Source organism: Helianthus annuus, chromosome 5, assembly GCF_002127325.2.
Source record: "Helianthus annuus cultivar XRQ/B chromosome 5, HanXRQr2.0-SUNRISE, whole genome shotgun sequence".
Classification (NCBI taxonomy): Eukaryota; Viridiplantae; Streptophyta; class Magnoliopsida; order Asterales; family Asteraceae; genus Helianthus; species Helianthus annuus.
The window spans coordinates 70,690,852-70,707,868 of NC_035437.2; positions in this window are offsets into that span (position 1 = coordinate 70,690,852).

Genomic DNA, 17,017 nt, shown 5'->3' on the forward strand with positions numbered 1-17,017 from the left:
TGCATGCACTAAAAAATCTCGTAGTGCTTTGTGTTGTCATCACTAGACCTTATCTTCCTCACTTTCAATCCGTTAAGGTACAAGATATGTTTACGGAAAAACCTGAAACCTTTTCAACAATGAATAAAAGAAGTTTCATGTTAACATTTTATGGTTCACGTCATCTTGGGCTTTTTTTCCAGGATGTCAGTTCAAAAACACAAAACACATCAACAAGAACATGATATCTTTTATATTTGTAAAAATGGGATGGAAACAACAATCTCACATGGAAGGATCAAACTAATATATATAGGAAAATTGGTTTTTAATAACTTCTAAAACTGTGCTTGCTACACTTAATTAATTCAAATTGAACCATGATGGTTATGGTTGAGCTTGCATGAGTGCAACATTATGCGACCATAACTTATCTTGCCATTGTTATGATATTTGTTTCACATATATATACGTGAGGTAATTGAAGCATCTTTATATTCGACTGGAGTTACTCGTTTCTCAAGAATGACTTGCTTACCAAACCTATTTTTTCATTCTGATACCATAAAACATGATGACAATAGTAAAACATTATACAAATCGATTTCCTCATACTGGTCGAACAACACAAGTTAAAAACGAAAAATGTAAAATTGGCTCCACATTTCTCATGATGCAATCCACTGAAACAGGAAACTACCAATCCTTGAGCGTCTCACGTAGAATGGGCCGGAGGTAGGCGGCAAGGCTCAAGCCATGGCAAACGGTTTACTATACATGGTAAAGGTGATAAAAGTTAGAACATCAAAAGGTGGTACAATTGATCTTAAAAAGGGTTGTTTGGAGAAGATCTAAAGTCTAAGGACTAATAGTGAAATTAGATTAATTTATGGAGTCTTTATTTACTTTTAAAATGTAACACTTTGAGCACGTAATAATAGCACGCGGCGGAATTGTCGGGGAGTCACGTTACAAATTTCTCACAACACATGGTACTAAAAGTTTCATTATATTAAATATATTGTTTTACAACACAAAGAATACAAGTAATTGTTTTCAGATTTAGAAGCAATCTAAGGTCCGAGTGCATTCCTATGTGTAGCATACTTGAAATGTCAATACCTGAAACATATGTGAAAATAACGTCAACAATGAATGCTAGTGAGTAACCTAGGTTTTGTGGTCAAGTTCATGACTTGAAGTTTGTATTACAATACCTTTTCCGACTATGAGGGTCGATGAGTGAAAACTTTGTAACAAATTTTTGATTAAATGTGTTTAGTATGAAATATGTTATACTTTGTGTAACACCCGGCTTTTTAGGCCGTATCGTACAACTGTAACACGTGTTGTGAATAGATAAAAGGCTGTATTTGACTGATTATGATGTTTATATATGATATTTAATAAGTTGGTAAATTTAAACCTTGGTAAAAATTATGTTGGCAACGATAAGATAAACGCTTATCGCGTAACGGTTAAAATGCAAAACGAACGTCGGTGACCACCCGATCAGTGTTAAAATCCTAAAAATAGTCTGTTATGATTAGAATAGTAATTTTAATCATATTCGTGAGGAAAATAAATTAAAACGCTAAGAAACTCTATTTTTCGTGTTTGAAAGCGTACCGCGCGATACTGCGTGTATTAGACAAAACACTGTCAACGCAGCCAGTCAAGGCAACTGATAATTTTTTTAGTAATAATTTTGTGTGATTATTTTTATAGAATGATAAAAATAAATTAAAACGCACTAAAACATGGTTAAAACGCTAGATAAAATATATGATATCAAGTAAAATATCAGTTTTTGATATATATACATATAATATATGTGTGTATGCGGTTATATATATGAAAGAAGGGTTGTGTTGGCAACCCTGCAAATCATTTCTCTCTCCCCTCCATTTATTGGACAAAGAGGGGGTGGGTGATGATTATGCCACCCCAAACCCTTTGCAAGTCTTTCAAACAAATTCATTTTCCAAGATTAACTCTCTCTCTCTAAACCATAAGCTCGGCCGAACACCTTCCCCACAACCTCCATTTAAAAAATTTTAGGTGTTCTTGTAAGAACCAAGTTAAATCCAAGGTGTTTCCAAGTTGTTGTGAAGATTCAAGAAGGTTTTCAAGGCGATTCCAAGAAGAAACAAGCTCCGAACATCAAAAATCTTGTCAAAAACCTATTTGAATCTTGAAGGTATAAAATTACTTTTTTAAAAAAAACATATTCTTGATTCTTGGTGTTGTTCTTGATGTTGGAAGTTTCTCTTGAATTTTGGAATATTTCACAAACTTGAAATCTAAAACAAATGGTTTTATATAAAATTTAAAACGGAACTTGTGTATGTATTAACTTGGCCAAAAATAATATTATGTATGGATTAGAGATTGAATTTTGATGTTATTTGATTTTGGTTATGTAATTTATATGAAACTTGATGCATGTATGATCAAGGAATGATTTTTATAAAAGTTCTATGATTAAAGATGGTCATGAAAAGTGGAATATTTGGATGTTTATGTGCACATGTGTGTGGTGTCGTGTATGTATATATTGTAACACCTGCATCCCTAGACATTTAGATATTGTCAATTTTAGTCCCTAACCTATGTGGTCATTTATACTTTGATACTTGGTGAATCTTATGCTATATACTAGATTCTTGCAATGTCTAAATCTAGATACTTGACGCTTGATACTTGATACTCGATACTTGGAAGACTAGATTCTTGACTCTCGATACTTTGGTGCTTGACTTTTGAGGCTCGTGAAACTTGAGACTTGGTTGAACGAGGGACTAGAGTCTTGTCACTGGCGGAAACTATGAAACTTAAAATCTTTTGTGTTAATGCTATAATCTAGTTACACTATTACCCAATAATACGCAACGCTTAATCTAACTCGCAAAACGAATCAAAGACGGTTAAACGGAAAAGATGGGATTAACCGATTGGCAATCCGACCGGATGACCATCCTGTCACACCCCCAAAATCCACCATGCGGAGTACCACCGCTTGGAGGCGTGACGTGACTAGGATCGAGCCACCAATCATATTGAACAACATATTTAAGTAAATAAAACCAACCACAATACATTTGGTGACCAAAAGCCAGTTAACCAAGTTTTAAATTAAACAGCGGAAGCATAATACGTGATACCAAAATATAAGTTCATAGTCCATAAGTTTAAAATCCAAAACGTAGATTTAATAAGTTCATAAGGATTAAGTGTTTATTACGGAACATGACAGTCCGTATCCCACAACGACTCCTTCCTCGTGCAAGCTCCAAGCATTTAACGACCTGTAAGGCATGTAACAACGAGTCAACAACAACGTTGAGTGAGTTCACGTGTAGTTGTTTAGTTTTAAGTTGTTTCTGAAAACGTGGTTTGTCTTTCGTTGGCGTAATTGCCGTGGGGGTTACCCCGTAGTTGAAAGTAAGATTAACCAGTTCATTCTTTATTACCCAAACCATTTCCATGATTAGTGGGAGCTTCCCCATGTGAACCACTAGACTGTACCGTATCGACTACTACGCAAGTAAGTTGTGCCCTACATCAGTGTCTATCAGCACTAACGGTTTGCCATAGTCCATTAGTACACGCCCGTCCGACTGGCACGGTGTGAGGTTTGTTAAACCTAATAGCGCTATTAACTAATGACCCGCTCGCCATTGGCCTCGGCGATTAAGTCGATATAAAATGAGGGACTTATGATAGAGTTTTGTCTAGTAAGTTTTAAAGTTGTTGTCCTACCCAAGGAGGACGAACGTACGTAGTTCTACCCAAGGAGAATACGCAGGAATAATATTGGAATCCTACCCAAGGAGGATGGCCGTACTTATCCTACCCAAGGAGGATATGTAGATTTAATTTTAAGTTCTTTAACCCATTCCCAAACCACCGGGAATCCCATGCCTTAGAAAGTGTGTGAACTCACCTTGGTTTGCTCAGTTAGATTCTCAAATATAGCGAATAGTCGAGGTCGGTCAATCACGTCCTAATATAATTACCAGTTAATCATTTAGTTGTTTTTAAATAGAGCACAAAGTTCCTACACGTATCTATCACATGTAACCTCCCCATCTATTCCCATTCACAATTAAACATACGATATTGCACATAACACTTTTATCGACACATAACATGCTAGATCATTCACAGATAACATATTCGATATTTAGACACGCAAATCACTACTTATGTAGTTTCAGCTTAAATATTCAAAAGCGGGCTGTTTTCGGGGATTTTAATAAAATAGTTAACTTGTTCCAAAAATTCCCAAATTTTTTCAGAAGATGCTAAATGACCCAAATATTATTGTGTAAAAATCTCGGGATCTAATTCATCGCCAATATTTTACTAAAAATCATTTTACGACTGCAATCAGATTTATCTTTTTCTGACTGCAGTCTACGGAATATTTCATTAAAAATTCGTTGTAAGTCGGATTGACGAAATTCCAGTGGGACAATTACTATGACATCAGTGTCCATCTACTGTACAGATTTCATAGGTTGATTTGACACAGAACTCAAGTTATGACTGAATACATATGGCCCATTTTCTGCAGTAAAAATGCAGCTCTAGCTGCTGTTACGAAATGACACTTTAAAAATAGTAAACGGAGTCCAAAAATTATAATTCCGGTGCCATTAGAACCGTATTTCCTAATATCACATTTTAGACTCGAAATATTAGTTCTTCGTTGAGTTTATGACCTGTTTACAGCCTGATGAAGTCGGCTGGAAATCATTACTCAGCTTGCTGTTTTGTGGTTTAAATGTTACTAAACGTATTAACAAGTGTCCGAACAACGGGTTTTATCAAGAGTTCGACGATCAATTATCATATATGCATTAACTAACCTTAAACCAACAAGTTTTTATCTTTATGTATCAATCATAAGTAAACTTTTTATATTTATCTATTTGTTCTTGACACTTTAGTGATTGTAAACATACTACACCCTTTGATCATAGAAACGAGATGAAACAAAATTAACAAGAGGGTAACAAAGGACTTACTACTAGCTTATAGCTAGGGATGAATCTAGTGCAAAGTTGGTAAGAAAAAGATGGTGAAAAGTCTTGAAACAAGCTCCTTTGAAACCCTTCAAGAGGCAACCTCCATAGATTCACCTTCAAGCTTGGAATGCACTTGTTAATGGAAGAGATGGATGAATGAAGTGGTGGTGATGGGTTTCGGTCATAGTGGAACCAAATGAGAGAGAAAGGGGTAGTGAGATGGAGTGTGTAAGGATGAGAATGATGTGTGTAAGAGGTAGCCATACTTATGTATGATTTACACACTTCTACAAGCAAGAAATCAATTAAACAATTGAATTAAAATCTAAACAAATATATGGAAGTATGGAGGGATGATATGGTGGGTCCACATAGACCAATTTTCGGTTGGGGGGGGGGTCTATTTGCAAAGTTTGTAACTAAATGGCAAGTATTAGTTAGATAGCAAGTATATAATTCCATATACTAGCTAGTAGGGAAAATAGTGGGTGCTGTGGTATACAGGACCCATGACTAGCCAACAATAATAAAACTATGTCCATGACAAAAATTTAGTGTTCCAGGTAATGTCCGGTTATCCTGTCGGATACTGTTCCGTTAAAGCGTTTAATTGTACCGTAATGTGTCTTTTAAATATATTTTCGTAACACGGTTAATTCCTAACACTCAGGAAATAATACCGGACTATTCGGTAACTTTTCTGTATACTTCTAGTATGTTAGCACGCACATGTAAGTATAACGCAGAAATCAGAGAGCAATTAAATGATTCCACACAGTCATCAAGCATTTTAATTATCATTAATAAATTGTACGGATTACATGAAATTTTGAGGGTTGTCACATTCTCCCCTTGTTAAGAAAATTTCGTCCCGAAATTTAGCACGTGGTTACTGAGGAAGCTAGTTAAATTGCGTTGGTTTCCTGGTTTTCCTGGGGTGTCACACATCTGATCGGATAGCCATCCGATCGAGTGGCCAACCGATCGGATGGCGAATCGACCGAGCTGCCATCCGATCCAAGTGCACACCACCTTAACTCTCCTTCCACACTATAAATAGGCCTGTCACATCACCATTCTTACTGATGTGACAGCCTCACTCGACAAGACGCACACACTCCTCTTTTCTTCGATTTTTCGGCGATTTCGGTACGTTTTACACCAGATTCTTGTACAACTTTCATCTACCCATCTGTTGGGATTGAACACTTTCAGAGGAACAGTTGATTAAAGCCAAAACTGGATCAGATCAGTGGATTCAAAATAAGCAGATGTTTGTATTCAATCTTTCCCCTTGACAGTGGTTTTAACATCTGATGGATTCAAGTACTGCCCTTCCTATCTGCTGCTGACTCAAAACACTGATGAAAACTAAGTGCTGATGCTTAATCAACTGTTTTGTCTCAAGTACTGTTGAAGACCAAAAGCACTGCTGGAGCCTAAGCAGTGGAATGAAGTATCAGTTGTTAGGTTTATGCTTTGTATATTGTAATTAGTTGTTTGTAATCAGTGGTTGTAATGGTCAGTAGTTTGAGTTTGTTAGGAGGTTAGATGTAACTATCATGGTGACGTCAGCAACGACGCCACAGTGGTTTGTTCGATACTATAAATAGAACAGTACCCTGTACTGTTCTATCAGTTCTTTCATCACAAGTCATTCTGTATGAACAAACTGTGTGAGCTCAGGCCGAGGGGGAGATTGTATGCATTTATGCAAAGTGTAATTGAATTGTTATAATAAATATAATCATTCGATTCTCTGTTAAACATGTGTGTTGAAAGCAATTATCCTATTTGATTGTGTGTGGAAGTTTATTTCCATTTTAATTCCACTGCAATACTCATTCATCTTCATAATTAACAAACAAAAACACAATCATAAGAAACTCAGATCCTAACAATTGGTATCAGAGCTAGGACAGTCAAATTTGATCTAACAATCATTTTGACGTAAAAGTTCAGCTCATAATCGTTGATACTTATAATTGTTCGTTTTGTTGAAAAACAGAGTAAGGTTTAATCACGAGCAAAGTTAATTAATCAGTACCTGTAAAACAACCAGGATGACGTTACAATCACAAGATGTTAACAATAACATCGGTTCACTCTTCAAACCACCCATGTTGAAGCGAAATGAGTACAACATTTGGCAGAGAAGGATGGGTTACATCCTTGCTCAACAAAATACCGGATGTTGGAAGTTGGTTATCTTTAGACCACATGTTCCAATGGCGCCGAGTGCTGAGGATCTAAAGGTCTTTGTTCCTACGAAAGTTGAGAACTATACGGACCAGGATTTTCAGAAAATTGAACTAGATGCCAAGGCATTCAGCATCGTTGCATCCGCACTACCAAATGAAATTTATGCTAGGCTGTTACATTGTAACAGTGCCAAGGAATTGTGGGATGCACTAAAGGAATAGTTTGGGGGAACTGAGGAAGTAATTGAAAATAAGAGGAAAATTCTGAATCAACAGTATGAAACCTTTTGTCACGTTAAGGGTGAAACATTAACACAACAGTTTGAGAGATTCAGTTGTCCCATTAGTGAGCTAAGACTTGTTAATGTTGAATTTGCTAATTCAACACAAAATAGCAGGTTTCTTAGATCACTGCCTGAAAACTGGGATACAATTGACCAGAAATTTAGTTGGGTTCAAAGATCTGACCCTGACCCAACTTTATGGTAGACTCCTGACCTATGAAAGGGAGTTAAACCAGAAAAAAGAAGTTGCAAGAGTCTGGTAAAGTTGCAGATGACTACTCATTTGGCAACACAGCTCTTCTGGGTCAGGAAGAGTTTGGCAGTGGTAAGGATCAGAGTTATGATTATTTTGTTGACATAACTGCTGGTGGAAACTTCAACTCTGATCCTCACTTATCTAGTTATGCTTTCATAGCAGATGGAGAAAGCCAGAACTCTGACAATTTATGCTTTGAACTCAATGATCTTAAGCATTTTGATCCAACTGACTTGGAGGAAATGGACATGTTACACCAACTTGCACTGCTGAGTGTTAGAACCAGCAAGTTTTACAAAAGGACAGGGAGAAAATTCCCAGGGTTGCATGGGAATCTAAAAGTAGGGTTGGATAAGTCTAAAATCAAATGCTACAAGCGCAATAGGTTAGGTCACTTTGCTAGAGAATGTAGGAGTCAAACCAATGGACCTATTATCACTCACCCTAGTCCAAGACCACAAAATAACCAAGGCACTATGCAGTATTCCCATTATACCCCTGTTGCCCATGGAAACACTGCTCATTATGCAAACCCTGGAACCCCTGTTCCTGTGCAGAATGTCCAAACCACTGTTCCTCAAATTCAGTATGTCCAAGCCTATGTCCCTCAGGTTCAGGTGCAACAAGTTGCAACTCAACAAGCTGCACCAATAGTGGTACAACCAGATCAGCAAAGCTTCTTCATCCAAGGCTTTGTTGACTGGAGCAGCTTACCTGATGAACTAGGAGATGGAAATTTTGCTCTATATGCTTATGATGTTGTTCCTTGTGATGAATTTTGTTTTGTAGCATTGGAGTCAATACCAGAAGGGCTGGAAGCTGAAGAAGGACAGTCAAGTGCTGAAACAGTGGATGAAATTGCTGAAGCAGTGGTTACTGCTGTTGCTGAAGAAATACAGTTGGGAGAAAATTCAGAACCCTTGTTGGAACCACTGTCTGACCCTTTGTCTGAAGAAGAAGAGAAGAAACATGGTGAAAAGGAAGAGAAGGTGACTGATGAGAAAGAGCATGCTTGTGACTATGCCATGATGGTTGCAACTAAGGTATCACCTCAGGTTCATAAAAATCTTATTTCATACAAATGCATCATAGCATTTGCTAACATTAAAGAGGTGAATGAAAACCTTAGGTGTCACACCCCGGCCGCGTATAACATGCAACCGCGGCGGAAACGCCGGGGAGTGTCGTGGACAGAATTAAATTGTTTCATAACCATGGCATACAAGTTGTATTTTATTTATAAACAAAGGTGTTACATTGTCTTGGAAAGAGAGTACGGAAATCAAAACATAATTAAGCTAGTTCAAACTTCATTTTTAGGCTCTAAGGCACAGGTCCGCCCTAGAATCATGATCATCGTCCTATGGAATAGCTCCTGAAAACACATGTGAAAGTAGGTACGTCAGCATAAAAATGCCTGTGAGATACATAGGTTTTGTGAAAGTGGGGTTCATGACTTGAGTTTTAAAGAATGTTCAATAACAGTCAGTCATGAACCTTGTAATTTGTTTTGCTTTGTAAACCATTTGAAAAACGATAACATCAAAGGATATGTATAGATAAATGCAAGGTTAAACGAATAACCAAGTAAAGTGAGTTGAATAAGATAAGTTGTTTGTGAAAATAATGTCTTGTGAAGAATATGTTACTTATGTAAAGTGTAATGTGTCTAAACTGAAATGACTTAGATAACGCCACGGTATGTAATATCATACAAACATTTATATATAGGAAGTACCAGCGGCATATCCACCATGTTTGTATCATATTACATATGCCACGTTACTTAAATCATTTACCCAAACCAATCCACCATGTAAATTGTTCATGTGTAAACCAAATGTCAAGTGTTATTGTAAACCATGTCAAATGTTTATGTTCAAATGTAAACCACCAAATGTGTATGTCAATGTCGACGTGTTTATATTCAATGTAAATCATGTAATGTGTAATCCCAAAATGTATCATGTATGGTAAGCGAAATGTATCAACTTAAACCATATGCACAAAACAAGTCGTTGAAGTAAAACGTGGTTTAAATCAGCGTTATGTTCTGCGGGAAATGCATGCTCAATTGATAATAACATTTATGCGGTATTGTAAACTATGCATACATCCAAGCCTTGAGACTGCGGCGATAAACCCTTAAACAAATTAAAGGTTTATCTAAGTTATGTATATCGAATTCGGTCATTCCTTCCAGTCCTATCAAACCCAGGACTTCAGGAATGGGAGTTGTCAATTCCTATGGTACCACTACCTACTAACGAACGGCGTAGCTAATGTTAATGAATGTATTGTCCCATGTTAAACAAACCAAATGTCATAACAAAATGAAGGCATGTGATGTAAACAATTGTACTAAGTATGCTAAGTAAACATACGAAGCAGAAATGTTTATGTAAATCAATGTGTCCATATGCTGAGTAAACATATGCAACAGAAATGTTCATGTAAATCAATGTGTCCATATGCTGAGTAAACATATGCAACAGAAAATGTAATGTAAATCAATGTACTAAGTACGCACACAATGGGCATACGTAGCATGAAATGTAATGAAATCATGTACTATAATGTACTAACAACATAGCAGGCATATGATGTGAAAACATGGAAAGCATGAATGTAACAGATAGGCACATGTGTTTCACCCCAAAACAGTTTGGAAAACAGTAAAAGAGGGGTTCTATGTACTCACCTGAGGTTGCTTTGTTGTTCTTGTGAAATAACCAGGTAATGCGAGAGGTCACGGAATATCAACGGCACCTAATTGGTAGCTATGTTAATATACCGGACCAAATCGGAAGGATCGGACAGTACGCGGGTTCGTAAACCAAACGAGTATGGAGACTCGTGTAATATGGCTTAACAAAGCCCACATACTAAAATGAAACCTAATCTAAGTGCTTACGGTCCATCACGACCCGTTTAGGTAGCTTATGCTACCCTAACGCGTCGTTCGCGTAGAACGCGCTCGGAACGCCTAACATCGTGACCACAAGGTATATCCTCGGAAGGTTATAGCTATGGTCACCTAATGTGTTTGGTCAGGTCCTAATGACCGACCAAATGGGTCGGGTTCGAAAGTATAAGCGATGGTTTAGATCGCTTACCTTACGACCCTATATAAGCACTAAACTAAAAGTGACGAGCTAAGCATGTTAGAACATGCTTAACTAAGTTTAGAAACGGGTTTGACATCAAAACAAACGGCTTTGATGCCCACGAGTAGTTTGGTTACAAAATATGCAAGAATGCACATTTTGGCCGAAACTACGACTCGTCACTGAGCCTAGATAACGTGGTGATCAGTAGGTATGGTTACTACGGACCATAACCATCGTGATCACGCTCACGTTATGAAGTTCCATGAACTTCACATCGACCAAAAGCTGGTCAATGCAGAAAGTCAACAAAACGTTGACTTTCGGACTCGAAAAGCGAATAAAAGAGCGAAAGAAGACTTACGGAGGGTCCCCGAGTGCTAATCAAGATCCAATAGCTCAGGTATGAAGCAAAAGCATCAACTTAGAGCATTTAGATCTGATTTATGGGTTTTTACACAAAAGGGGGGGGTATTTATAGGAAAGGTGGAACCGTTAGGATCGTTTTATCGAATAACGTGCTTTGATCTCGTGCGTACACGTGTCCAGGGGTTAGATTCAGTGTACTTGACCCTTGGCCCTTCATTTGGGTGAAAAGGCATCGCCCTTTGATCGAACGAAAGGCCAGATTCTGCATTAAATGCAGAATCTGCTGTCAGACATGTTCACGCGGCCCGCGTGAAAGTGGGTGCAGGTCTTACGCGGGTCGCCTAGCCCCGTCTGATCTGCACCACTTGCAGAATTTACGTATTCAGCCCCTGTTGCGTTTTTAAGCTATTTCCAGCCCCTTTAAGACCTGTAAAGTTATCTTTAAGGCCCTAAAATGATGCCTAAACATTGTGGACATGAAACAAGCCCAAAAATATGTCGGATGTCGGTTCGTTTGGCCGTACGATCGCGATGTTCGCTTAATTACGACGGAATGCGCATAAGCGTGAAAGACGATCCAAATGACGCGACGAATGGATTTTTCTCATGCCAAACACTAAGGCATAATATAAGGATGCTTACATAAATTTTTGGATGTCCGGATGTATTTAGAACGTAAGTTATGCGCGAAAGTGCAAACTTGTGCACTTTTTGACACTTTTAGTCCCTGAATGATCCAAAAGTTTGTTTTGGCATACCAAACCCCTCAAAGCCTATTTCTAAGCTATGTAAAGGATATTTATGGTATGTTTAACTTATGGACATGTTCCGGAATGTTCGTTACAGTTCAAATTGGCATACTTTCGCAGTTTGTCAAGTTTAGTCCCTGTAAGTGAATTAAGTTGTTTTTGCTATACCAAAGCCTTCAAAACTTATTTCTAAGTTATGTAAAGGTTATTTAAGGTATGTTGAGTATATGTTGATGTTCTGGAGTATTTGTCGCATTAAACTGAGTACGTTTACGCACCAGTTTGCGTATAATGCTCCAGAAAGCGATGTAGACTTTGAAATTGAACGAAAGTTAAAACACGAAAAATGTAAAACACAATGAAACAGCCATTGGGATCAAATAACATTATTTTATTGATAATTGAACTGTTCATGATGATTACAGGCACAAATGTTACAGTCTCCCCTACTTGTGGAAATTTCGTCCCGAAATTTATTTAGAGGAAACTGATTGAAAAAGATGCGGATATTTTGCCTTCATTTGATCTTCACGTTCCCAAGTAAACTCGGGTCCACGCTTAGATTCCCAACGAACCTTGACCAAAGGAATGCGCTTGCGTTTGAGCCACTTGATTTCACGTTCCATGATTTCTACCGGTTTCTCAACAAATTTCAGTGTTTCATCAACACGAATTTCGTCAAGCGGTATGTGGAGGTTTTCATCAGCTAAACACCTCTTGAGATTGGACACGTGAAAGGTTGGATGAACATTTCCAAGTTCAGGAGGTAACTCAAGTCTGTAGGCTACCTTACCGATTCTTTCGACGATCTTGAATGGTCCAACATATCTAGGTGCAAGTTTTCCTTTCTTTCCGAATCTGATCACACCTTTCCAAGGTGAGACCTTAAGTAATACACGATCACCGACTTGAAAATCCAAGGGCTTGCGTTTTAAGTCCGCGTAATTCTTCTGACGGCTTCTAGCTGTCTGAAGGTTATCACGAACTTTCTTTACCTTATCTGTTGTCTCTAAAATGAGGGCAGGTCCAGTAAGCTGAGCCTCGCCAATCTCATTCCAGCAGACTGGTGAACGACATTTTCGACCATAGAGAGCCTCGAAAGGAGCCATGTTGATGCTGGAGTGATAACTGTTGTTGTAAGAGAATTCAATCAATGGAAGATGTGAATCCCAACTACCACCAAAGTCTATCACACAAGCTCTAAGCATATCCTCCAGTGTCTGGATTGTTCTTTCAGATTGACCATCCGTTTGCGGATGATAAGCTGTGCTCAGATTAAGTTGAGACCCCATAGCAGATTGCATGGTTCTCCAAAAGTGAGAAGTGAAACGAGCATCTCTGTCAGAAATGATGCTCAAAGGAACACCATGTCTAGCTACAATTTCATCTACGTAGATTTGAGCAAGTCTGTCAGCTGAATAATCCTCACGGATTGGAAAGAAATATGCTGACTTGGTAAGACGATCAACGACTACCCAGATGGCATCGTGACCTTTCTTTGTGCGCGGGAGTTTAGTAATGAGATCCATAGTAATGTTTTCCCATTTCCAAACTGGGATCTCTGGTTGTTCCAATAAACCAGAAGGACGCTGATGTTCTGCCTTAACCTTAAGACAAGTAAGGCATTTAGATACGTATAAGGCAATGTCTTTCTTCATACCAGGTCACCAATACTGAATACGAAGATCCTTATACATCTTATCTGAGCCAGGATGAATGGAATAACGAGACTTATGGGCTTCATCCATAAGCAAGGTACGAAGATCATCTTGTCTTGGGACCCACAAACGGTCCATGAAATAGTACGATCCATTGTCTTTCAGTTCAAGAGCAGGTGTTATGTGATAAGGAAATTCCTTATCCATTAAACCTTGTGAAACACAGGCTTGTTGAGCCTGAGAAATACGGGCTTGGATATCGGTTTGAACAACAGATTGGACACGTACACAATGAAGCTTAATACGTTCCTTGCGACTCAATGCATCGGCTACGACATTCGCCTTACCAGGATGGTAGCGAATCTCGCAGTCGTAGTCGTTTAGAAGTTCAACCCAACGTCTTTGCCTCATGTTGAGTTCCTTTTGATTGAAGATATGTTGAAGACTTTTGTGGTCTGTGAAAACCACACATTTTGTGCCGTACAAATAGTGTCTCCAGATTTTGAGAGCGAAGACAACTGCACCCAACTCAAGATCATGAGTGGTGTAGTTCTTCTCATGTATCTTCAATTGCCTTGATGCGTATGCTATGACTTTGTTTCTTTGCATCAGGACGCAGCCAAGACCCAATTTAGATGCATCGCAATAAACGACGAAATCATCATTGCCCTCAGGCAATGTTAGGACAGGCGCATCGCAAAGCTTTTGTTTCAAAGTCTGAAACGCTTCCTCTTGTTCGACTCCCCAATCAAATGGCTTGTTCTTCTGAGTTAGAGCAGTTAGAGGAACTGCAATCTTTGAGAAATTTCTCAATGAAGCGGCGGTAATAACCCGCTAGACCAAGAAAAGAACGAACTTCAGTAGGGGTAGTAGGTGTATCCCAATCCTTGATCGCACTGATCTTGGAGGGATCTACATGAATACCTTGTTCGTTGACAATATGTCCTAAAAATTGGACCTCTTTAAGCCAGAATTCACACTTGGAGAATTTGGCGAAAAGTTGTTCTTTCTTTAGGAGTTCCAGAGTAAGACGAAGATGTTGTTCATGATCAGCTCGCGTCTTAGAATATATCAAGATGTCATCAATAAAACGATGATGAACTTATCTAAGTAAGGTTTGCAGACCCTATTCATTAAGTCCATGAAAACAGCAGGAGCATTAGTCAAACCGAATGGCATGACTGTGAACTCATAATGTCCATAACGAGTACGGAACGCTGTCTTTGGAATATCTTCTTCATGCACACGGAGCTGATGATATCCAGATCGAAGATCAATCTTCGAAAAATAAGAAGCGCCTTGCAATTGATCAAAGAGATCATCAATGCGAGGTAGGGGATATCGATTTTTGATGGTAAGCTTGTTAAGCTCACGATAATCGATACACATCCTAAAAGATCCATCCTTCTTCTTTACAAAAAGAACGGGAGCACCCCAGGGTGAAAAGCTAGGACGGATAAAACCTTTGTCGGAGAGTTCCTGCAGCTGTTTAGACAACTCTTGCATCTCGGACGGTGCAAGACGATAAGGAGCTCTGGCAACGGGATTTGCACCAGGTACGAGATCAATACGGAACTCGACTTGGCGTGCTGGAGGTAGACCAGGTAAGTCTTCAGGGAATACTTCGGAATAATCCCGAACGACAGGAATATCTGAAATAGACTTACCCTTGCCTTATCTGCTGTAACATGTGCTAGGAAAGCCACGTAGTGCTTTCGCAGATACTTCCGTGCTTTAAAACAAGACATGAGTTTGAGACCACCGGCAGGCTTCTCACCACGAACCTGTAGGATCTCGCCTGTAGACAGCGGCACACGAACAATCTTCTCAGAACAAACTATCTCTGCGCGATGCTTGGATAACCAATCCATTCCCACTATAACGTCGAAGCTTCCAAGTTGCATTGGCGTGAGGTCAATAGGAAAAATATGGTCGTTAAGATTCAACTGGCAGTTGCGTAGAACAGAATTAAGAACAATGGGTTCACCACTGGCAACCTCTACTGTCAAAGGTTTACCTAGTTTCGTTCTAGACACGCGAAGCATGGTCTCGAAAGACAATGACACGAAACTCTTGTCGGCACCCGAATCAAAAAGAACAGATGCTGGCTGATTATTAATAAAGAACGTACCGTTCACCACCTCGTTGTCTGCTTGTGCTTCTTGTGCATTCATGTTAAAGACTCGACCTCGAGCCTGTGGCTGATTCTGGTTTGCATTCTGGTTCTGGTTGACTAGTCTTGGACACCGATTTCTGTAGTGGGTCAGATCCCCACAGTTATAACAAGCACCTGGTGGGTAGTTTGGTCGTGCAGCCTGACCCTGTTGTTGAGCAACCTGTTGAGCAGGGTTCTGGACTGCGTGATTCTGAGCAAACCGACAAACATCGGCAAGATGACCCGACTTCCCACAGTTAGTACAGAAACGGCACTGATATTGTGGTTGGTGGTGACTGTTGCATCGATTGCACAAAGGTGCACTTCCTGAGTAGGGTTTCTTTGCTGGAGGCTGGTTGGGAGCTGCCTGGTTTGCTTGGGCAGTGACAGCAAAATTTTGGGAAGCCTTACGCTTCCTTGACCTCTTTGATGAACCAGAATCTTTTCCATTCTTGTTCTGGCCTTTCTTACTATCCTCCTTGTCAGCCGACTGCTTCTTGCCCTTATCACCCTTCCTGTGCAATTTATTCTTTCGAATTTGAGACTCAGTCAACGTCGCTGATAACTCGATCGCCTGACGAAGTGTGGTAGGGTTGCTACCAGTAAGGATGTCTTGTACTGAGTCAGGTAGGCCGTCGATGTATCTTTCGATGGCCTTATCGAGTGGGGTAACCATATTCGGGCAAAGAAGACTCAGCTCCTCAAACCTATCTGTATAAGCCCTGTGCTCGCCACTATCTTGCTTCAACACATCAAATTCTTTCTCCAACGCTCGTTGCTCATGACGAGGACAAAACTCCCTCATCATAAGAGCTCTCAGTTGAGCCCATGTCTGAGCTAGAGCAACTTCTGCACCTTGATCTCTCATAACCCCATTCCACCATGTTAGAGCCCTCTTCTGAAACACGCTTGAAGAAAACTCGACTTTGCGATTATCCGGACACTTCACATGGCGAAAAGTGTTCTCGATGCTCTCGAACCACTGAAGAAGCCCAGTTGCTCCCTCAGAACCACTAAACTTGAGTGGCTTAGCCGAGTTAAAATCCTTGTATTTGCATGTACCATTGTTGTTGTTGGCCTGGTTCCATTGAGCAAAGAGATTCGGAAATTGAGCAGCCATCTGCTGCGCAATAATCTCCGCCAGCTCGGCAGTAGCTATCTGGTTGTCGCGTCGAGGAGGCATTCTAGAAGAGAAAAACATGAAATGAAACGAGTGAGATGTTTGG